The sequence below is a fragment of the Halichoerus grypus genome, chromosome 13 (genome assembly GCF_964656455.1).
Source record: "Halichoerus grypus chromosome 13, mHalGry1.hap1.1, whole genome shotgun sequence".
Lineage (NCBI taxonomy): Eukaryota > Metazoa > Chordata > Mammalia > Carnivora > Phocidae > Halichoerus > Halichoerus grypus.
The window spans coordinates 73,094,488-73,114,186 of record NC_135724.1 but is presented as its reverse complement, the minus strand read 5'-3'; the positions used below and the strand labels follow the sequence as shown (position 1 = coordinate 73,114,186).

At 41.0% G+C, this 19,699-nt stretch overlaps 1 protein-coding gene across 12 annotated transcripts in view; it reads left to right on the top strand.

Moving 5' to 3' along the window:
• Positions 1-4,406: 4,406 nt before the first annotated feature.
• MTMR3 (myotubularin related protein 3) overlaps positions 4,407-19,699 on the top strand; it is a 137,824-nt gene continuing 122,531 nt past the window's right edge. For 7 of the 12 annotated variants that reach the window (XM_036123175.2, XM_078060786.1, XM_078060789.1 and 4 more), the window contains exon 1: positions 4,407-4,619. The gene's annotated coding sequence lies outside the window, so the exon portion shown is untranslated. Of the gene's footprint in view, positions 4,620-4,949; positions 4,968-19,699 lie in introns of those variants that run through there. The other 5 variants (XM_078060792.1, XM_078060791.1, XM_036123182.2 and 2 more) reach the window with 2 other exon arrangements.

Here is a 19,699-nt window from a genome sequence, read left to right as displayed (position 1 = left end):
GAGGTGTTGGTTACACAACACTGTGAATGTATTAAATGACACAGAATTGGTCAGAGCTCAGTTGGTAGAGTGTGTAACTCTTTTTTAAAGATTTTATTTATTTATTTGACAGAGAGAGACAGCGAGAGAGGGAACACAAGCAGGGGGAGTGGAAGAGGGAGAAACAGGCTTCCCACAGAGCAGGGAGCCCAATGCGGGGCTTGATCCCAGGACCCTGGGATCATGACCTGAGCCAAAGGCAGATACTTAACGACTGAGCCACCCAGATGCCCCGAGTGTGTAACTCTTGATCTTGGAATTGTGAGTTCAAGCCCCATGTTGCCTGTAGAGATTACTAAAAAAAATGACACAGAATTGGTCACTTTATTTTTTAAATTTATTTTCTCTCTCTCTCTTTTTAAGTAATCTCTGCACCCAATGTGGGGCTCGAACTCACTACCTGAGATCAAGACTCGCATGTTCCACCAATTGAGCCAGCCAGGACCCCCAGAACTGGTCACTTGAAAATGGTTGATTTTATGTTATGTGAATTTTACTTCAATAAAAAGTTTAGAAAGTGCTTTATGTGTAATTTCCGTTTCATCATAGAGGATATTAAAAAGACTTATATTCAAAGGTCTAGAGTTAATAAAATTAGATCTTTTTTTACTGCTTTCTCAAAGAAATTCTTTTTTTTTATGATTTTATTTTTAAGTAATCTCTACACCCAAGGTGGGGCTCTAACTTAAAACCGCAAGAACAAGATTCTCATACTGTACCGACTGAGCCAGCCAGGCACCCCTTGAGGATATTCTTAAGTGAAACTGGCATTTTGTTTACTACCAGTGCACATTAAGTGAAGACTACAATTGCTCCTAATACAGGTGGTACCACTGCCTTGATTTGTGCCAGCAATCTTACCACCACTGCTTTTGCATCATCAGTGCAAATGGCATCATGGTTTAAAAAAGGTAAATTCTTTCTTTTTTTTTTTTTAAGATTATTTATTTATTTATTTGACAGAAAGAGACACAGCGAGAGAGGGAACACAAGCAGGGGGAGTGGAAGAGGGAGAAGCAGGCTTCCCACAGAGCAGGGAGCCTGATGCGGGGCTTGATCCCAGGACCCTGAGATCATGACCTGAGCCGAAGGCAGACGCTTAACGACTGAGCCACCCAGGTGCCCCGTTTCTTATTGTTAAAATAATTTTGACCCATATGGGCCCCTGAAAAACCTCAGGACTCCCCAAAGACTCGTGAGCCACACTTTGAAGACCACTGCTCTATGCTGAATTGTCATTGAGCTGACCCACCCCAGCTCTCAGGGTACAGTGTGGTCACTGGAAAATCCCAGGAGATGTTGAATCACATAAACGTGAGTTCAATTCTAGTTTCTAGCTGACTCTGGGCAAGCAGTTCCTCAAAATCTGAGACCCCCAGGTGGGTGGGGAGGCCAAAGAGATGCTGGAGTTATAAGAGTTGGATAATCCACACAAAGAGCTCACTGAAGGGGAAGTGACTTTTATCATTAAGCAGCAGGATCTAGCTTTGGAAAGGCTGCATTTGGGGGACTTGAGGGACTCCTGCCTTTCAGGGGCCCTTTGTGACCTCAGAAGACCTCTATCAATCAACCTTTCCATCTGTCTTAGGCTACTTCAGAGAGTCCCTGAACAGCTGGAAGAACATTTTCAGCTTTGAAGATAGCAGGGGGGGAAGGAGGCTGAAGGGGAGCAGGAGGAGGGGAAGAAGGTCAGGCGGGTAGAGGAGGGCGCCTCACATGAGAAATAGGGCAGTGAGAAGCCCTCACTGAGCCTGGATCGGTTTTCTCTCTCTTTTCTTGACTCACTGCACAAAGTTTAAGGCTTTGTCTTAAGCCAAAGCCCAAGAGGAATCCCATCCACTGGTTTGGCTTTTCGTAAATTACAAAAAGTTTTCAAACTCATTACCTTAAAGAACCCTTACACACCTCTGTGAGGTGAGCCGAATAGTGATTAGGACCCCACAGGGCCAACGAGGAAACTGAGGCATAGAAAAGAACAAGTATGTGGAGGGGCCAGGATTCAAATTTATCTTTAGATCCAAACCAGTTTTCTTTACATTGTTTTTCTTTTTTAGGTCTTTCTCTTTGAAGTGAGTTCTCAAGGCCACGCAGCAGTTTTCTCTTTCTTATTTAAAGACAATTTACGAAAGTTTGCTTAATGATAAGCAGGTGGGCAGCAGTGGGGGATGACGTGTAGATGAAGTTTAAAAGCATGCTTTCGGAATCAAATTGGGTTCAAATTCTGGCTTTTATACTGCCTTCTGTGTAAAATCAGGTAGAATAACAATACCTGTGCTTAGGGTTGTTAAGATTACATTAGATATACATGTAAAGCGCTCACATAGCGTCAGCACATCTTAAGATTCAATCCATGTTAGCTATTATGAGAACGAGGAGACACAAATAGCGATTTCATGGGCACAGAGAAACTCCTTCCATGTACTAGTTGAGGACTCAGCTTAAAATTCCTTAACCCAAGTTAAAAGGCAAATATCGATGATACTCTGCCTAAAACAGAAGACTAAGTAGTATGCCAACGAGCCCCTCTTTCCCTGAGGATTGCAGGGGAGCTGTTGCATTGGCTGAATCTTTGCCCCTAGCCACCTCATTGGAAGCTAGCCAGCCTATGGGCAGACTGTCCTGGAGTCAGGTGCTAGCTTCAATCCAATCAGAGGCCAACCGACTATGGAAACCCATCCTTCAGTCTCTGCCTGAGCGGAGGCCCGGGTAGCCGGATATGCGCATCGAAGGGACGAACATGATGGGAGTCTTACTTTGTCAGACAATAGGAAAAACAGGTGGGAAAGCTGTGTTTTTGTTTGTTTGTCATTCATCTATGTACCTACTATTTCCTCTCTCGGTAAAGGATATAATCATATAACGGAAAGGGGAAATCAGGACAGTAAAATATAAATAAAAGTGCAAAGTTGAGGTGGGAGAGAAAACCACAGTTAATATGCGGACCGGAAGGGCCAACAGTAGGCTACCTACCACTGAACTTCAGATTTAGCCTTGGGCTTTTGGGAAGCTAAGGTGAAAAGATACACAATTAGCTGCCTAATACTAATTAATTATCAAAAAGGAAGCATACCTGATTCTGTGGGAGTACAGCAAAGCATTTCCTAACTTTGAACTCTAATGTGATTTTTTACTTGGGATTCTGTTTCAGGCGACAATTCATGAAGTGGGCAATACAGTCCAGTGGCTGGTAGCATAATTTCTGTTGTCAGTTGGGGTTGGGTTTGAATTTTGTTTTAGTGCATCTTATTCTGGGCTGCAGTTTCTTGATATGTAAAATGGAGGTAATAGTATCTGCCTATTAAAGCTGTGAAGATTCAATTAGATGAATTGTATAACTAAATATTAGCTGTTAATTAAGAAATTTGAGGGCGCCCAGGTGGCTCAGTCGGTTAAGCGTCTTGCCTTTGGCTCAGGGCATGATCTCAGGGTCCTGGCATCCAGCCCCGCATGGGCTCCCTGTTCAGAGGGGAGTCTGCTTCTCCCTCTCCCTCTGCCCCCCCCCCCAAGCATGCGCTCTCTTGCGCACTCGCGCTCTCTAATAAAGAAAATCGTAAAAAAAAAAAAAAAAAAAAAATTGTCTACTTGCCATGGGCAGTTCCAGGTGCTGGGGATAAAGTGATGAACAAAACAAGAATTTTATCTTAAAGTAGCTTTTACATTGGAATGGGATAGAAACACAATAAACATGAAAGATGGATAAATAATTGCAGAGTACTGTGGGAAAAAAATAGAACAAATGCAAACACAGATTTCATTTGACTGGTTCTCTTAGCTATTTTCCAGAAAAGTCAAGGGTATATTGTTGAAATGCAACTCTGAAGAGGTTAATCTGTTAAGGGCCTAAAATAATTCCATTCTGGCTTGTAGAATTCGTATGCAGGCTATTGTGGATAGGGTACAGTTTTTGTTTGTTTGAAAACTCATTTCTTCCAGCCGAGGTTCAGCTGAAGCAGTTTGAAATTGTATTCTGAGAGCCTTGAGCACGCAGTACTTATATGCGTTATATTAAATTAGTTTTAGCCTCACCGTAACTACAGGTGAAAGATACTACCACTATTCTATTTTACTGGTTAAGTAGAGTGAGCCTTTGTCTTGCTCAGGGCTATAGGGCAGGGAAAAGATGCCTCCCCCAAATCTTAGGACCACCATTGGTTTTCTTCCTTGCCTGTTGCCCACCTGTTTCTAATTCCTTCTCCACTCGAGCTTCTCTGCCAGCCTTTCCCGCGGAGGGCATTCTGCTGGTGTGGAGCCCCGCCCACCACCGGGGCGTGGCCATCGACCCGGGCCCCGCCTCTGCCCAACCCGCGAGGGCCTGCCTTCTTTTCCCCGACCGCGGACTGAGGGCCCTAGCGTGCGCGCGCGCCCCCGCTCGCGGCCCGGCTCGGCGTCGGGAGCGCGCTCTGTGTGGCCGCTGCCGCCATGTTGTTGTGGTTGTGAGAAGGCGGCGGCGGCAGCGGAGGAGCAGCCGGACGAGACGCTGCAGCGGCTCAGGCGCTGGCCCCCGCCGGCCCTGGCTGGGAGCCTAGTGGGGTGGCGGAGGAGGCCGTGCCGTGGCGGGCCTCGCCATGCCCTGCCGCCCGGTAAGAACGCCCCCCCCTTCCTCCGGGGGTGAGGAGGGGCTGGAGGAGGGGCCGGTCTCGGCCCCGGCGCAGTGGCTGTCACCCTCTGAGGAGGCGGCGGCCCGCGGGGGGCAGGGGACAGCGTGCGTGGCCCGGGGAGGGGTGTCCTGGGTGGCGGCCGCGGCCGCCAGGGGGAGGCGTGGGGAGTGGGAGCGCAGCGGCCGGGCTCGGCCCGGACCCTCAGCGCGGGGGAGGCGGGGTCCCGGGCCCAGGCAGCTATCCCGGACCTGGCAGGGACGGGCCCATGGGGCTGGGGTTGTGAAGTGCTGCCCCCGGAGCGTCCGGACAAGTGCCCGCGGACCCCGGGAGGTGAGTGTGCCTCCCTCGCTCCCGACCGGGTCTGTGGGAGTCCACGGTGGCGAGAGGCCGGAGGTCGGGGGCCAGCAGAGCCCCCGGGGCGAGCGGTGAGGGCCCGGGACTTGTGGGAAGGAGGAGTGGCCGACTGTGCAGCCGGGCATCCTCCTGACCTGGTAGTACTTGGGTGGGAAGGATGGTTCGGAGGCGGTTGAGAGTTCAGGGAACACTGGTGAAACAGCTCCACTTCTCAGGTGGAAATTGTGCTGCTTAGGACCCTTGGCGATAATATTACTTGCTGTACTTTGGGCTGGAAAACTTACCTCAAAATAATGGGGTCAGTTTTATGGCACTTTAATCAACTTCTCTGGGGTCTGATAATCTCGTTTGAGTTTTGCACTTGGTCTTCGGTTAGCTATTGATGTGCAGGTGTCTTCTCCAGTTAGAGGCCTTAATTCTTGACTGGTTGAATATCTTGACATCCACTTTGTTTATCTGACAATCTAATTTTTCAAAAGGAAAAGAAATGCATACTCTTCTAGTTGAGGTTCAGCTATTCTCACAATGTGGACGGTGATGCTATCGAAGGCTTGGGTTGAATTACATGAGATGATTTTTTTATGCAAAACGTTTGTGATTTGTACTTGAAGAGGTGACAGGGACTTTTTCCTTTTTAAAGGCTGTTTCTGTAGGGCCAGAGACATGATCTGTGTTATTTTTGCTGGGAGACCCAAGTAAGGTGGGTTGGTGGCATGCAAAAAGTCTTCCCTTCTAGGGCCTATGACTTGAGTGGGTAGAAGAGCTTACAGAATGACAGTTTTTTTTTGTTTGTTTTTGTTTGTTTTAAAGATTTTATTTGACAGAGACACAGCGAGAGAGGGAACACAAGCAGGGGGAGTGGGAGAGAGAGAAGCAGGCTTCCCACGGAACAGGGAACCCGAAGCGGGGCTCCATCCCAGGACCCTGGAATCATGACCTGAGCCAAAGGCAGACGCTTAATGACTGAGCCACTCAGGCGCCCCCAGAATGACACAGTTTTGAGTAAGCCCAGTACAATGTGTGATATTAAACTAAATTTGGAGGGTTCTAGAATTTTAGATTGGCTGCCTATGAAGGCCTCTTTCAGCTCTAATTACCTCCCTCATTTTCAGGTGACCCAGAGCAGTTCAAGTGACCAACACAGTGGTGCAGCCCCACTTGTAGTTAATAGCAAGCCACAGGAGAACCCATGTTTCTCAGCTTGTAGGCCAGGTTCTTTAGTTCAGTAGTTACCTAAATACGGTCATCAGAAATAGTATGGACTGCCTTAAATGCTGGTTCCTGAACTCCATGCAGGAGGACCTGGTGAATTAAAATCTCTGAGGGTGGGGCCTGGGAATCCATCCTGACGAAGCTCCCTGAGTGGTTCTGGTCAGCCAGGTTTGTGAACCTGTGAAAGTCAGCTTTAGGTCACCTTTGGTATTCCATAAGGTTCCCATTAATTATGACTTCTGAGAGTGCTTTTAGTTCTTTATAGAGCTTTAAGAATTTGAGAGGTAGGGAAGAAGGGGAAGCCTAAGAAATTTAAAACTGAAAATTGAGCATCTCTTAAAATATAATGGATTTAGGTAGGGGAATTAGGTTTGTTGCTAGAAGTTATTCGTGTAAGTCTTTGGGAACACACTTGATAAAATTAGATGCTGCTTGACTGGAGGTATATCTAGAGATATATAAAAGGATCTAGAGGAATGAAAAGGAGAGGGAGAGGCAGTAAGTCTACTTCTGGATCACAAAGGGGTCCATGGAAGGTGTTTCCCAACATCTCAACATGCTTGCTCCTAAACCATCTGACTCAGGTTTCTAGTAAAGTGAGGGTAGGGTGGGTGGGTTAGCAGTCATCTGAGATGAGGGTTGTGCACCAGGAAGGTTTATTGTGGATTATGAAAAGTTCTTGAAATTTGCCCCAGGCCATGAGGAGTGGTAAAGTCAGTTTTTAAATCTGTTGTAGTTCTGGTTAACACCTTCTGTGGTAAAGTGGAATGGTGAATTACCCAAGAAGTATTCATGTTGCAGAGGGGGTGTGGTGAGGTTTGTTATAAATTTGGAAGAATCGGCAGAAAATGTTAAAGTTATGTAGAGTAGTGAAGGAGTTTGGTAAATATCCTGTCAAATCATGGAGTAATAGTTTAGAGACGTGTATCCAGTTGTCCAATTTGAGAGCCAGAGGCTGTTTTGTTTTCTTGGTGTCTCCAGTGTCTAGCATAGTTCCCACAGCATATACTGTGCTCCCAGATATCTGTTGAGCAAATGAATAGTATTGAGATGGGGGGAAAAAGTTGTGGTTGATAACGTTAGTTATTAAAAGCTACTTGAGGGGTGCCTGGGTGGCTCAGTTGGTTAAGCGTCTGACTTCAGCTCAGGTCATGATCTCAGAGTCCTGGGGTCCAGCCCCGCATAGGGCTCCCCACTCAGCGGGGACTCTGCTTGTCCCTCTGCCCCTCCCCCTGCGTGTGTGCTTTCTCGCTCTCGAATAAGTAAAATCTTAAAAAAAAAAAAAAAAGCCACTTGATACCTTGTATTGGATTAAAGAGCCAGTTTTTAGCTTATGTGGTTTAGAACTTTGGGATTCCTTTAAGAGGTTCTATATTCTAGGGGCTCCTGGCTGGTTCAGTTGGTAGAGTATGTGATTCTTGATCTCAGGGTTGTTTGAGCCCCCATGTTGGGTGTAGATTACTTAAAAATAACATCTTTGGAAAACAAGCTTTTTTTTTTTCTCCTAGGACTGTCATTGTAAACTATCCTGGCCCCCAGTTTTTGGGTCTTGAATGTGTCTTAATGTCTTAATTTTTTTTAGGTGTCGGGGCCCTTTTTAGTGACTTTTTATTAGATGCAGAGACATTTAAAATAATGGGAGGCTGTGGATTGGCAGAGATTCTGTGTCATTAATTGACTACGTGACTGCTATTAGGAAAGTCACTTCTCTGGACCTCTGTTTTCTCATCTATACAATTAAAGGCCTATACTTGTTGGTCTCAGGTAGTTTCTTCAGCCTGATTCTGCAAATCTTTTTTTTTTTTTAAAGAAATATTTTATTTTTTTAAGTAAGCTCTATACCCAACATGGGGCCTGAATTCCCAACCCCAAGATCAACAGTCATGTGCTCTACTGACAGAGCCAGCTAGGCGCCCCTCTGCAAATCTTCAATAATTTGTAATTATGTTATTTGGTATTCATTTTATGTAGGTAGATGAACCTTAAAAAAAAAAAAAAACCTTGAACATTTTTGGGTTCTAAGCTTACAGATTTTAGATGTTGTCCAAAAGTGCTCTGGAAATTGAGTGCATGTTGCAAGTATTATGCAGAAACAACACATTTATGCTGTTGTAATTCACTTAGTGTTGAAATCAAAATAGATTTCACATAAGGAACTTCATAATTTAGTGTGAAGCCACAAGATTAAGAATGGTTTAGGGAAGTTTGTGTAATTTATGTGCCTAGTTGTTTCTTACAGACCACCCAATTCTGTAATTTTCTATGGTAAATTTATATGTAATTTTATAATCAGTGAAACGTTCACTTAAGACACAGTATGGGATCAAATCCATATTGGATTGAACTAGAATTCCTAATAATTTTAGAGGCTACCAAAATTAACATCCATTGCTGTTTTTAATCTTTATTTTGATACCGTATTGATATGCATTCATTTTCACTTTTGTATCTAGAAATTAAAAATATTTTTTATTAAACTCTATACCCAGTGTGGGGCTCTGACTCACAATCCTGGGATCTAGAGTGGCATGCTATACCGACTGAGCCAGCCAAGTGCCCCTCATATCTAGAAACTTAATATACTTTTTAAGTTCATGTTTGTATCAGATATTCACAATGAAAATTGTAGCATGAGAATGGGTAGACAGGTAAGTCCTGGGTTCAAGCCTGAGTTGTGTTCCTTGTTAGCTGTGTTGTTTCTGGCAAGCCACGTAAGCGCTCTGAGCTTCAGTTCCCTCGTTAATAAAAGGAAGAATAACACTTTATTTTTATTTATCTCAGTTTGTCAGGGAGGATCAAATGGAATGGTGTATATGAAAAGCAATTAAAAAATGTAAGGGTATGATACTATATTAGAATCCTATTTTATTTTCTTGGAAGAGTTGGCTTTTGGAGCAGTGGTAAACCTATTACATGTTGTCAAGTGTAGAATTTACTAATGTCGCTAATATGGCAACAGAAAAGATTTCTACTGTACTCAGCCTAGAGAAACCTTTCAGCACTTGCATCCTGTATGCCAATAGGAATAGTCACTGGGGCACCTGACTGGCTCAGGTGGAAGAGCATGAAACTCTTGATCGCGGGGTCGTGAGTTCGGGCCCCACGCTGGGTGCAGAGTACTTAAATATTAAAAAAAGGGGCGCCTGGGTGGCTCAGTTGGTTAAGCGACTGCCTTCGGCTCAGGTCATGATCCTGGAGTCCCTGGATTGAGTCCTGCATCGGGCTCCCTGCTCAGCAGGGAGTCTGCTTCTTCCTCTGACCCTCCCCCCTCTCATGTACTCGCTCTCTCTCATTCTCTCTCTCTCAAATAAATAAATAAAATCTTTAAAAAAAAAAAACACCCAAAAAACAAAACAAACCCCAAAAAGCAAAAACCAAGGAATCATCACAGTGTGGTAGAAACTTCAGAGAGGGATCTGGGAAGTCTCACAATTTGCACTTGGAATAGATTTGCTAGATTTCACCCATTTTATTGTGTTGGAGTGGTGGTAGAAGGAGTTTAGTACATTCTGTGTGAAGTTTAGGGCTATGTTTTCTAAATGGCAGGTGGCAACATCATAGGGTAAAGATAACAGTGTGGTGATTTATTTTTTAAAAGATTTTGTTTATTTGAGAGAGAGCGAGAGAGGGGGAGAGAGCACAGAGGAAGAAGGAGAGGGAGAAGCAGACTACCCACTGAACAGAGAGCCCAATGCAGGACTCCATCTCAGGGTCCCGGGATCAGGACCTGAACTGATGGCAAGACGCCCATCTGACTGAGCCACCCAGGCGCCCCTGAAATTGTTACTTCAGATTGTGAAAGCTACAAGTACATATTCAGTGCCTGGGGTGGGGGTGGGGCGGGGCGGGGAATCATACAAAAAAACAAGAATTGAGATAACTCAGGAGAATAAAGTAGAGATAACCCATGATCCCATTTAGAGTAATGTTTGCTATTTTCCTTTTTTCTTATGCATTATCTACTGAATACTTCAAAAAGAACAACTTTCCATGTCAAATTGATGTTCTGTTAATGGTTATTTACTGTTCTGTGATATGGATGCATTATAATTTACAACAATTCCCTGTTAATGGACATTTCAATTTTTCTCTTAAAACAGTGCTGTCATGAATTCCTTTGGACTTTTTTTTATACAATTGTGCTATTATTTCCATAGGCTAAATTCCTAAAAGTGGGCTTATATGGTCAAAGGGTTTGTGCATTTTAAATTTGAATATAGGTGTCCTATAGATAGGATGTCTGTTTTAAAGTCTCACAAACAGGGGCGCCTGGGTAGCACAGTCGGTTGAGCTTGGGACTCTTGGTTTGGGCTCAGGTCATGATCTCAGGGTGATGAGATCTAGCCCTGAGTCTGGCTCTGTGCTGGTCTCTGGGTCTGCTTGAGATTCTCTCTCCCTGCCCTTTCTGCTTGGCTCTCTCTCGCTCATTCTCTCTCTCTCTCTAAGATGGATAAATAAATCTTAAAAAAAAAAAAAAAAAAAAAAAAGTCCCAGGGCACCTGGGTTAAACATCTGCCTTTGGCTCAGGTCGTGATCTTGGGGTCCTGGGATCAAGCCCTGTATAGGGCTCCCTGCTCAACGGGCAGTCTGTTTCTCCCTCTCCTTCTGCCCCCCCCCCCCCCCCCGCCCAGCTTGTGCTCTCTCTGGTGTGCGCATGCTCTCTCTCTCAAAGAAATAAAATCTTTTAAAAAAGTCCCACCAACAGTATGTTAGTGTCCAGTTCTGCATATTCTTGCTAGTGATTTATTATCTTTTAACTTGTTGGTGGGAGTTTAAAATAGTTTGGGAATAGTTTTCCTTTTGTTCTTTTTTCAGCATCAAGTCTTAGCCTCTACAGTTTAACTCTGTGGAAGGGGCAGGTAAAAATGAAAGTGCAGTGACAGAATACATCAGGCCAGTGGTCTCCAAAATTTTTGATCATCTCAATGGTAAAAAAATTTTGAGCATTAATCCTCACCCTTAAGTATTTAATTTACAAACAGTATGTATAGTAACTGGTTATTACGTACTTTATAAAATATAATCAAAATTAACAAGGATGAGAAAAATAAAGTGAGGCACCTGGGTGGCTAAGTCGGTTAAGCGTCTGCCTTAGGCTCGGGTCATGATCCCAGGACCCTGGGATCAAGCCCTGAGTCAGGCTCCCTGCTCAGCAGGGTGTCTGCGTCTCCCTCTGCCACCCACCCCCACTCATGCTTGCTCTCTCTCTCTCTGAAATAAATGAAATCTAAAAAAAAAAAAAAAAAATTAAAAATAAAGTTCAAACATTTTTCTTCTTTACCCCAGTGGAGCATTTTTTTTTTTGAATATCATTGCTTTAGACTTGTAAGATTTAATGTTGGGCCTTTATGATTGTTTTTGGGCATTTCCTCTCGTTCTGCAGGTGTTCCAGTCTGATTGGATTATGATAGTCTAAAGCGTGCCATGCTTTTGAGAGTCATATCTGCAATAGGGCAAACATATAAACCTTACTCAAAGTATCAGTTTGATACCGTTTGTCATTGTTGAGGTGGCTGAATTTGAAAAGGGAAAATCATGGGATAGGAAACAATCTTAAGTAGTCTACTTCTTTTAGATATGAAGAACTGATACTGTGTAGAGTATATTTTTAAAAGTCTGTGCTTTATGGAAAGTGGTTTAGTTATAACATATCCCTATTTTCTAAGAGCCTAGAAACCGAGGGAAGGGATGAATAATTGCTGCTTGCTTTCCTTTGCTTGCAAAGTACCACAATTAGTCTGTCACTGTAAATCCATTTGGAAGAGCCTGAACCTATAACTTTTTAAAAATGCTTTATTGGGCTGAAACTTTCCATGATGAATCTTAGATTAAAAAGTAACTTTTATTAAGTTTGAATAACTTGCACCTCCCCCCGCCCCCTACCGTATGTAATGAAATCAGGAAATGGTGCTTTTTTGTACTAGAAAAATGAATCTCCCTTTCTCGTCTCATCCTGGGGAACTTAATTTCAGTTATTTCATATGGTTCATTGTCAGAGAAAGATAATATTGAGGTCTTAGAGATTGTGAAAAGAGCAACTCGTGATTATTTTTTTGTCAGTTAAAAGAAATGAGATAACTTATATTGAAGGTGGTTGCTCTATACGGTGCTTTCTTTTTTACCTTATGTAGCATGATTTATAAGGTGCTTTCACATATATCTTCTTAGACCCTCAGGTACTTAAGAGCATAATTTAATGAGTGATGTGATTTCTGTTCCTTCAAGGCCACATGCCTAGTGTTTGACATCATATTTAAAGAGGTAGACTGTGAGCCCTGCAGAAGTAGGTACTGATGGCTATTCTCCCTCACTTCCCGCACTTAGGTACTACTTGGTACAGAGTTAAGGTATCAGTACTTATGGGCTATTTAAACTCTTACGTATTTATTTACACATGTAAATAAGTTATAGTATTGTAAAACAAATAGTTACAACTTTCTGTAATTGTTCTCTCATCTGATGTGCACAGAAAATATTTTTGTGGGAGAGATTAATTTTACATCAGCCTTTCAGATATTTAATTTTTAAAATTTTTTCAGCCTTTCAGATATTTTGCTTTCTCCTCAGGATAGTTTCAAGGAGATGAAAAAAAAAAATCAGTCTTGATTTAATTCCTTTTACTACGTGTGTTCCTCCTACTGCCAACACTGATGTGTGTGTGTGTGTGTGTGTGTGTGAGAGAGAGAGAGATTTATATAGTAGGCTGCTACTTAAGAAGGAAACATTAGTTTTTGGCTGTATAATGGTTCTTGAAACATGGACTCAGTGGTTTCCATGGGGCGAATGAAAAGGAGCACATACGATTTCTCTGATTTGTCTCATTCTCTCCGATTCCATGTATACATACATGGTTTTGGCTTAGAAAACATTGAAGATTAGTCTTCAAAAGAACTAGTATGTTATTTCCCTTTTCTGCTGTACTTAAAATCGTGTTTAGTAAGTGAACTAATACACTTTTATAAAAGAGAGCCTGGAAAGACAGGAATAGAAATATTAATAATGATTAATTTCTGGCTGGTGGGATAGTGTAACTGTTTTCTGCTTCATATTCTTCTGTCATTTCCCAATCTTCTATGAGCATGTATTACTCTTATTAGGAAAAATGGCTATTTTAAAGTACATTTTGATGTTTTTAGTTTTCATTGGGTGTCTTAAGAGGGTTTAAGTTACAGTCACCAATGAGAAAGTGGGTGTTAACTGGCTCCACTTCCTAAGCAGAGTGGCAGTTGTAGGAAGTGGTAGGGGAGGAATGGTGCAAGCAAGCATTTGAACTTTCATTGTAAACTCCACTGTGACTGAGACTGAGCTTTGATCACATTTAAACCCAAGAAGACCTCCATCTAATTTTCTTCTTCCTGATGAGCTGATTGAGACTTAAGAATGTTGCCTTGAAAAGAAAAATCGGATTCTGTGAACCCTAAACACAGGACTCAACCTGAATTCCCAGTTCTCCTGCTGACTTGCCATGTGGACTTGAGCAAGTTCTATAGCTGTGTGTGTGTGTGTGTGTGTGTGTGTGTGTGTGTGTGTGTTTTAAATATTAAGTGGGATTATAGCAACTAAGAGGTGATAGGATTTTATACATGTAATTTGAACTGGAGGATATTTAGAGAAATTACTTTTATTATGACAATGTAGTCTCATTGGGATTTTGGTGTTAATATACAGCTTAGAGTTGAGTCACTTTAAGTTTATATACTAGTGATATTTTAGGAAGATCTATGTAATATATCCTTTAGAGTTTAAGTGATTAGATAGAGCCTGTCAGCTTGTGTTTTTTTTCTGCACATTAAATGTTAGATTTTTGGGGTAAGGCATTTATAATTATCTACCCTTTATTTTTTTAAAGAATAAGATTAAAGTTGAAGAGCAATCAAGGTAATAAATGTAGGTACTACTATAAGTTCATGGGGTTTTTCAGTTAGAAGTTTTATAGTAAAGAATAACAAGCTTGTGAAAAGAAAATACCCTATAGAAGTCTACAAAGCCCATTCTCCTCTGTTCTTAAATTCCATACCCTGCCTTTCCTTTTTTTAAAAGTAAAATTTAAATATTTCAAAAATTCAGAAAAATACAGAGAATAATTTAACAAATGTCATGTACTTAATAGATGTTGATTTAGATTTTTTTTTTTAAAGATTTTATTTATTTATTTGAGAGCGAGAGAGAGAGAATGAGAGAGGGAACACAAGAGGGGATAGGGTCAGAGGGAGAAGCAGACTCCCTGCTGAGCAGGGAGCCCGATGCGGGACTCGATCCCGGGAGTCCAGGATCATGACCTGAGCCGAAGGCAGTCGCTTAACCAACTGAGCCACCCAGGCGCCCCAATGTTGATTTAGATTTAACAGATATTGACATCTTGTTAGATTTGCCTGAAAGGTTTATGTTTGTTTTTAAAATTTAAATATCATACAATTGGAGTCCCTTTTGCTCTCCTCCTAGATCCTATTTCTGTTACCCAAAGGTTATCTATCTTTCTTAACCCATGCTCTTATATTCTTCCTATAGATGTATGTATTTAACTTGTAGTATTGTGTGTTTCAGATATGTATGGTACCTAAGTATATATATTCTGTGATTTGAAAAGCTTGAAATTTATCTGTGTCAGTATATATGTATTTACTTAATTTATTTAGTTGTGTGAATAGGAAAGTTTTAGTTCCCTGTTGATAGTTGTTTTCAATTAATATATAGATTTAAAGATTTCCCTCTAATAGGATCAAACTATACATGCTGATCTACAGTTTGCTTTTTTTCTCACAATAATAGTATATTACATCTTACCCTATCATAAAATGTAGGTATACCCATTTTTAAGGACTGTAGTTTTTTTTTAAAATTTTAAGTTTATTTAAGTAATTTCTATACCCAATGTAGGGCTCAAACTCATGACCCTGAGGTCAAGAGTTGCATGCTCCACCAACTGAGCCAGCCAGGCACCCCCTATGTAGTTTTTTGTTTTTTGTTTTTTTAAACTTGATAGACACTATTATTTATCCTAGTCCCTTACTGATTGACATCTAGGGATTTTTTTTTTTTTAACCTCAAAAGTGCTGTCTGTAATGGATAGTGTACTTTATACTTTTGAACAACGGTCGGATTATTTCTACAGAAATAGTTCCGCAACATAAATTCTTGGGGAATAGAATTGCATGTAATAAATATAGATGCTTTTATATTAAAGCTAAACCAATATGTATATTTGTAACTTTCTTATTCCTGGTCTGTTCATTTAGGTTTGTTCAAAATGGGTGCTACTTATGAGATGCTGAGAAGATAGTTTCCTAATATATAAACTAATACATTGGTAGAGGGGAGCCTGGCCAGCTCAGTGGGTGGAGTATGGGATTCTTGATCTCAGGGTCATGAGTTCAAATTCCATGTGGGGCATAGAGCCTACTTAAAGAAAAAATTGTAGAGAGGAGGAGAGTCCCAGCTTTATATAGGTAAGGGACATAAATCAATGTTTGGGGAATGGTTTTGATTTTTCTAGCTAAGACAGAAGATGGAGGATTCAAAGATAAGTTTGCAAAGTATGTTGGCTACAGATTGTTGAAATAAATAAGGTGTTTGAATATTCTTTTACTCTCTATACTGAGTCCTTTTGGACTTTTGAGATAAAAGGCAATTTTGGGGAAGATGTGTCTGATAGCAGTTGCATGATTAGGAGCAGGCAAAGATTGGAAAACAGTGAAGAATCTGTACTGTACACACAATTAGGTAATAAGGACCTGAATTAAGGTGGTGGCAAGGTGGTAATTGAGGTGGCTAGATTAAGATAGAAGATTGCTAGTTGACACCCTAAAGGAAATAGACAAACATTTGTGAACTAGTTGAATTGGAGGTAAGTAGCAATGATTCAGAGTTAATGGGTTTTGGGCCTTGGTGAATAGTGATAGTACAGAAATGTGGAATTGGGAGGAGGAGCTGGTTTTGGAAAAGGACTAAAATGAAATCCTTCCCACATTTAACATTGAGGCCAGGGGATAAGTAAAAATGTCCTGCAGGAGCTTGGATATAGAGAATTTGAGGTAGGAAGAAAGGTAGGTTGGCCTCATCTAGATGAGATCTTGAACCTAGAAGAGCCAAAGATTGAGTATCACATTTAGGGGGGTGGGAGAAGAAGATAAAATTAAAACTGTTAAAATTAGGTTAATGAGGCATAGTGGAAGCAGAGAAGAGAGGATTTCTAAATTAAGTGATAATCAGTTAAGTTTGAGTGAAATGAGGGAAGCTGAGGGCTAAGGAAATAATTGGATTTGGTGATCCATGCTAGTCATTGATCATCATTTTCTTAGATTAAGTTTTAGTATAGTAAAGGGGTAAAGGTGAGTGGGAGATGAGATCGCATTTATAGAACAGGTGCTGGTTCACTAGAACTTCTGATGATCCTTCCTGGTGTTCGATATCTGCACTGTTCAGTACATATTGAGCATTTGAAATTTGGCTAGTTTAACCAAGAAACTAAATTAAAAATTTTTTTTAAGTTCAGTTAAAAAAAAGGACATTTAAATTAAGTATAGTTGACAGTTTAACTTAATTAGCCACATATGGTTAGTGGCTATCATGTTGGATAGCAGAGTATGGACTGAAACAGATGTAGATTAAGCCATAGGAAGAGATCTCAGGATAAAATAGAGGCATTTAGTTATCTAAAACTTTTATTGCAGTGCTATCAAAATGGTGTTGGAATTAGACATTCTAGTGCAAAACAGATTTTTACATTTTTACTCTTTGTGTTCAATGTTGGCAGTAATGGATAACTCTTTTCAAGGTATGAGAGCAACATTAAAGAATGTAATTTTAAGGGGCGCCTGGGTGGCTTAGTCATTAAGCGTCTGCCTTCAGCGGCTCAGATCAAGATCCCAGGGTCCTGGGATCGAGCCCCGCATCGGACTCCCTGCTCAGCGGGAAGCCTGCTTCTCCCTCTCGCGCTCCCCCTGCTTTGTGTTCCCTCTCTTGCTGTCTCTCACTCTGTCAAATAAATAAATAAAATCTTTTAAAAAATGTAATTTTAAGATAATTATGGTCTGAAATCTCTTCATGATTATTTTCCTGTCTCTTAAAAAAGGTTACAATTCAAATTTTACTGATGAAAGAATAATATTTGAGACATTTTGGGTCCCTATTTTCTCCAACCAAAAGTAACTGAAAATAGCTTAGAAATTTCATTGGGACTTTAACTGTAGAGAGCAAATTGATGGTTACCAGAGGGGTGGTGGGTGGGGGCATGGGTGAAATAGGTGATGGGTTTTAAGGATTGTGCTTGAAATAAAAACTTAAAGAAAAATTCAGTTTTCAAGCAAAAAAAAAAAAAACTCATTGGGTAGAGAAGAAATACCAGCTATACTTGACTTTAAATAAATCGGTATTTAGATTGAGAAGTGGCTTGCTTTGAGAATGATTTATGGTTTAAATTTGAACATTTGATAGTGTTGAGAGAACGTTTCTTACTATCTGGCTAACCTAAATGCTTTTTGTTTGCAAGAAGAAAAATTAAAAGTATATATGAAAGAACCCATTCATAGGACAACATACTGTGTGATTCCATTTTTATAAAGTTTAAAAAACAGACAAAACTAAGAGATGGTAATTGAACTCAGAATAATGCTTATTTATCTTGGTGATGTGTGCAAGGTAGACTTTAGGGGTGCTGGTAATGTTCTGTGTCTTGATCTGGGTGATGATTTCATGGTTGTCTTCAGACAACTGTTTATGAGAATCATTGAGTTTTATACTTAAGTGCACTTTTTTGTAGGTATATTATACCTCAGTTTTTAAAACTTTTACCCTCTCACAAAATTTTAGTAAACATAATCAGTTGAATTTGTCTCCCTTTAGCTTTTTTTTTTTAACTTTTCCACTACTTCCTTTCATAAAGGAATACACTTAATGATGAAACATTTTACCTGTTTTTTTTGTTTTTTAAGATTTTGTTTGACAGAGAGATAGCGAGAGCAGGAACACGAGCAGGGAGGAGTGGGAGAGGGAGAAGCAGGCTTCCCGCCGAGCAGGGAGCCCCATGCGGGGCTCGATTCCAGGACCCTGGGATCATGACCTGAGCTGAAGGCAGACGCTTAACGACTGAGCCACCCAGGCACCCCTGTTTGTTTTTTAAAGTAAGCTCCATGCCCAGTGTGGAACCCAACATGGGGCCTAAATTCACGACCCCGAGATCAAGACCTGATCAAGACTTGATCTTGGCTAAAACCAAGAGTTGGACCCTTACTGAGGCACCCAGGCACCCCTTACCTTTTTCAATTATGATATAAAACAAACATACAGAGGAGTGCACAAACAAGTGTATAGCTTAATGGATTTTTAAAATGCATAAATTGGTGGGTTTTTTTTTGTTGTTGTTATGTCATACCTTATCAGAAGGGAAGGAGTTGATGGAGGGCTAAAATATTTGGAGAGAACAAAGTTTTGAGAAATCTCAGAACAGCAGATCCTTGTCTTGGCTCCGCCTTCATCTTACTGTCCTTTTGGGCAAGTCATTTAACTTATTTAGGCCTCAGATTTTTTTTTTTTTAATTTGACAGCGAGCGTGTGTGAGCAAGCACAAATATGGGGAGCAGCAAGCAGAGGGAGAGGAAGAAGCCAGCTCCCCACTGAGCAGGGAGCCCGATGTGGGGCTTGATCCCAGGACTCTGGGATCATGACCTGAACCAAAGGCAGATGCTTAATGGACTGAGCCATCCAGGTGCCCCTGGGCTTCAGATTTTTCTGTATAACAGGGGTATTACTTAACATTCTTTGCAAGGTGACTTGGTGCAGTTCAGGTAAAATTATGGGAACGTAGAATGGTATCACTACATAGGTGTTTGGGGCATTGAATTTAGGTCTTTTACCTTACAGGGCAGAATTGTGATATACAAAGGTAAAATGATTTGTCCAAGGACACTCAGCTGGTGATTATTAATATTCATTTATATTCGCTTGAAACTTGCTGAGGCTTAAGTATATCAGGCACTGTTCTAAATGATTATATGTATATCAGTTCATTTAATTGTCTAGAATTATTCCCAGACATAGCTATAATTATTCTTTTACTGATGAGAAAATTGAGACAAATGAGGTTGAATAACTTGCCCAGGTAGTTGAGTTGTTGAGCCTGAGCTCTTAACCATTTTGCTGCACTGCCTAGTTAAGTGAAAGCCACTTAAAGATTTTAGGCAAATGTTAAGAACTTACAGTAATCTCTTGCAGGTTTTTTGAAGTGAAATTTTGTTTTTTTTGAACCAAATTTAGGAGAGGAAACTCACTTATGACATCATGAATCTAGAAAAGATTGATGTTTATATATATATATAAATATATGTATATATATTTTTGATGTTAATATTTATTGCTTGGGTTTTATTCCCTCCTTGACAAAGCTTATTTTCTTCTAACGCTACTAGGATGTAAATAGTAGGTAGTTTTCTTAAAAAACTTGGACCCCCAACGTGGGGCTGGAATTTACCACCCCAAGTTCAAGAGTCACATTCTCAGGG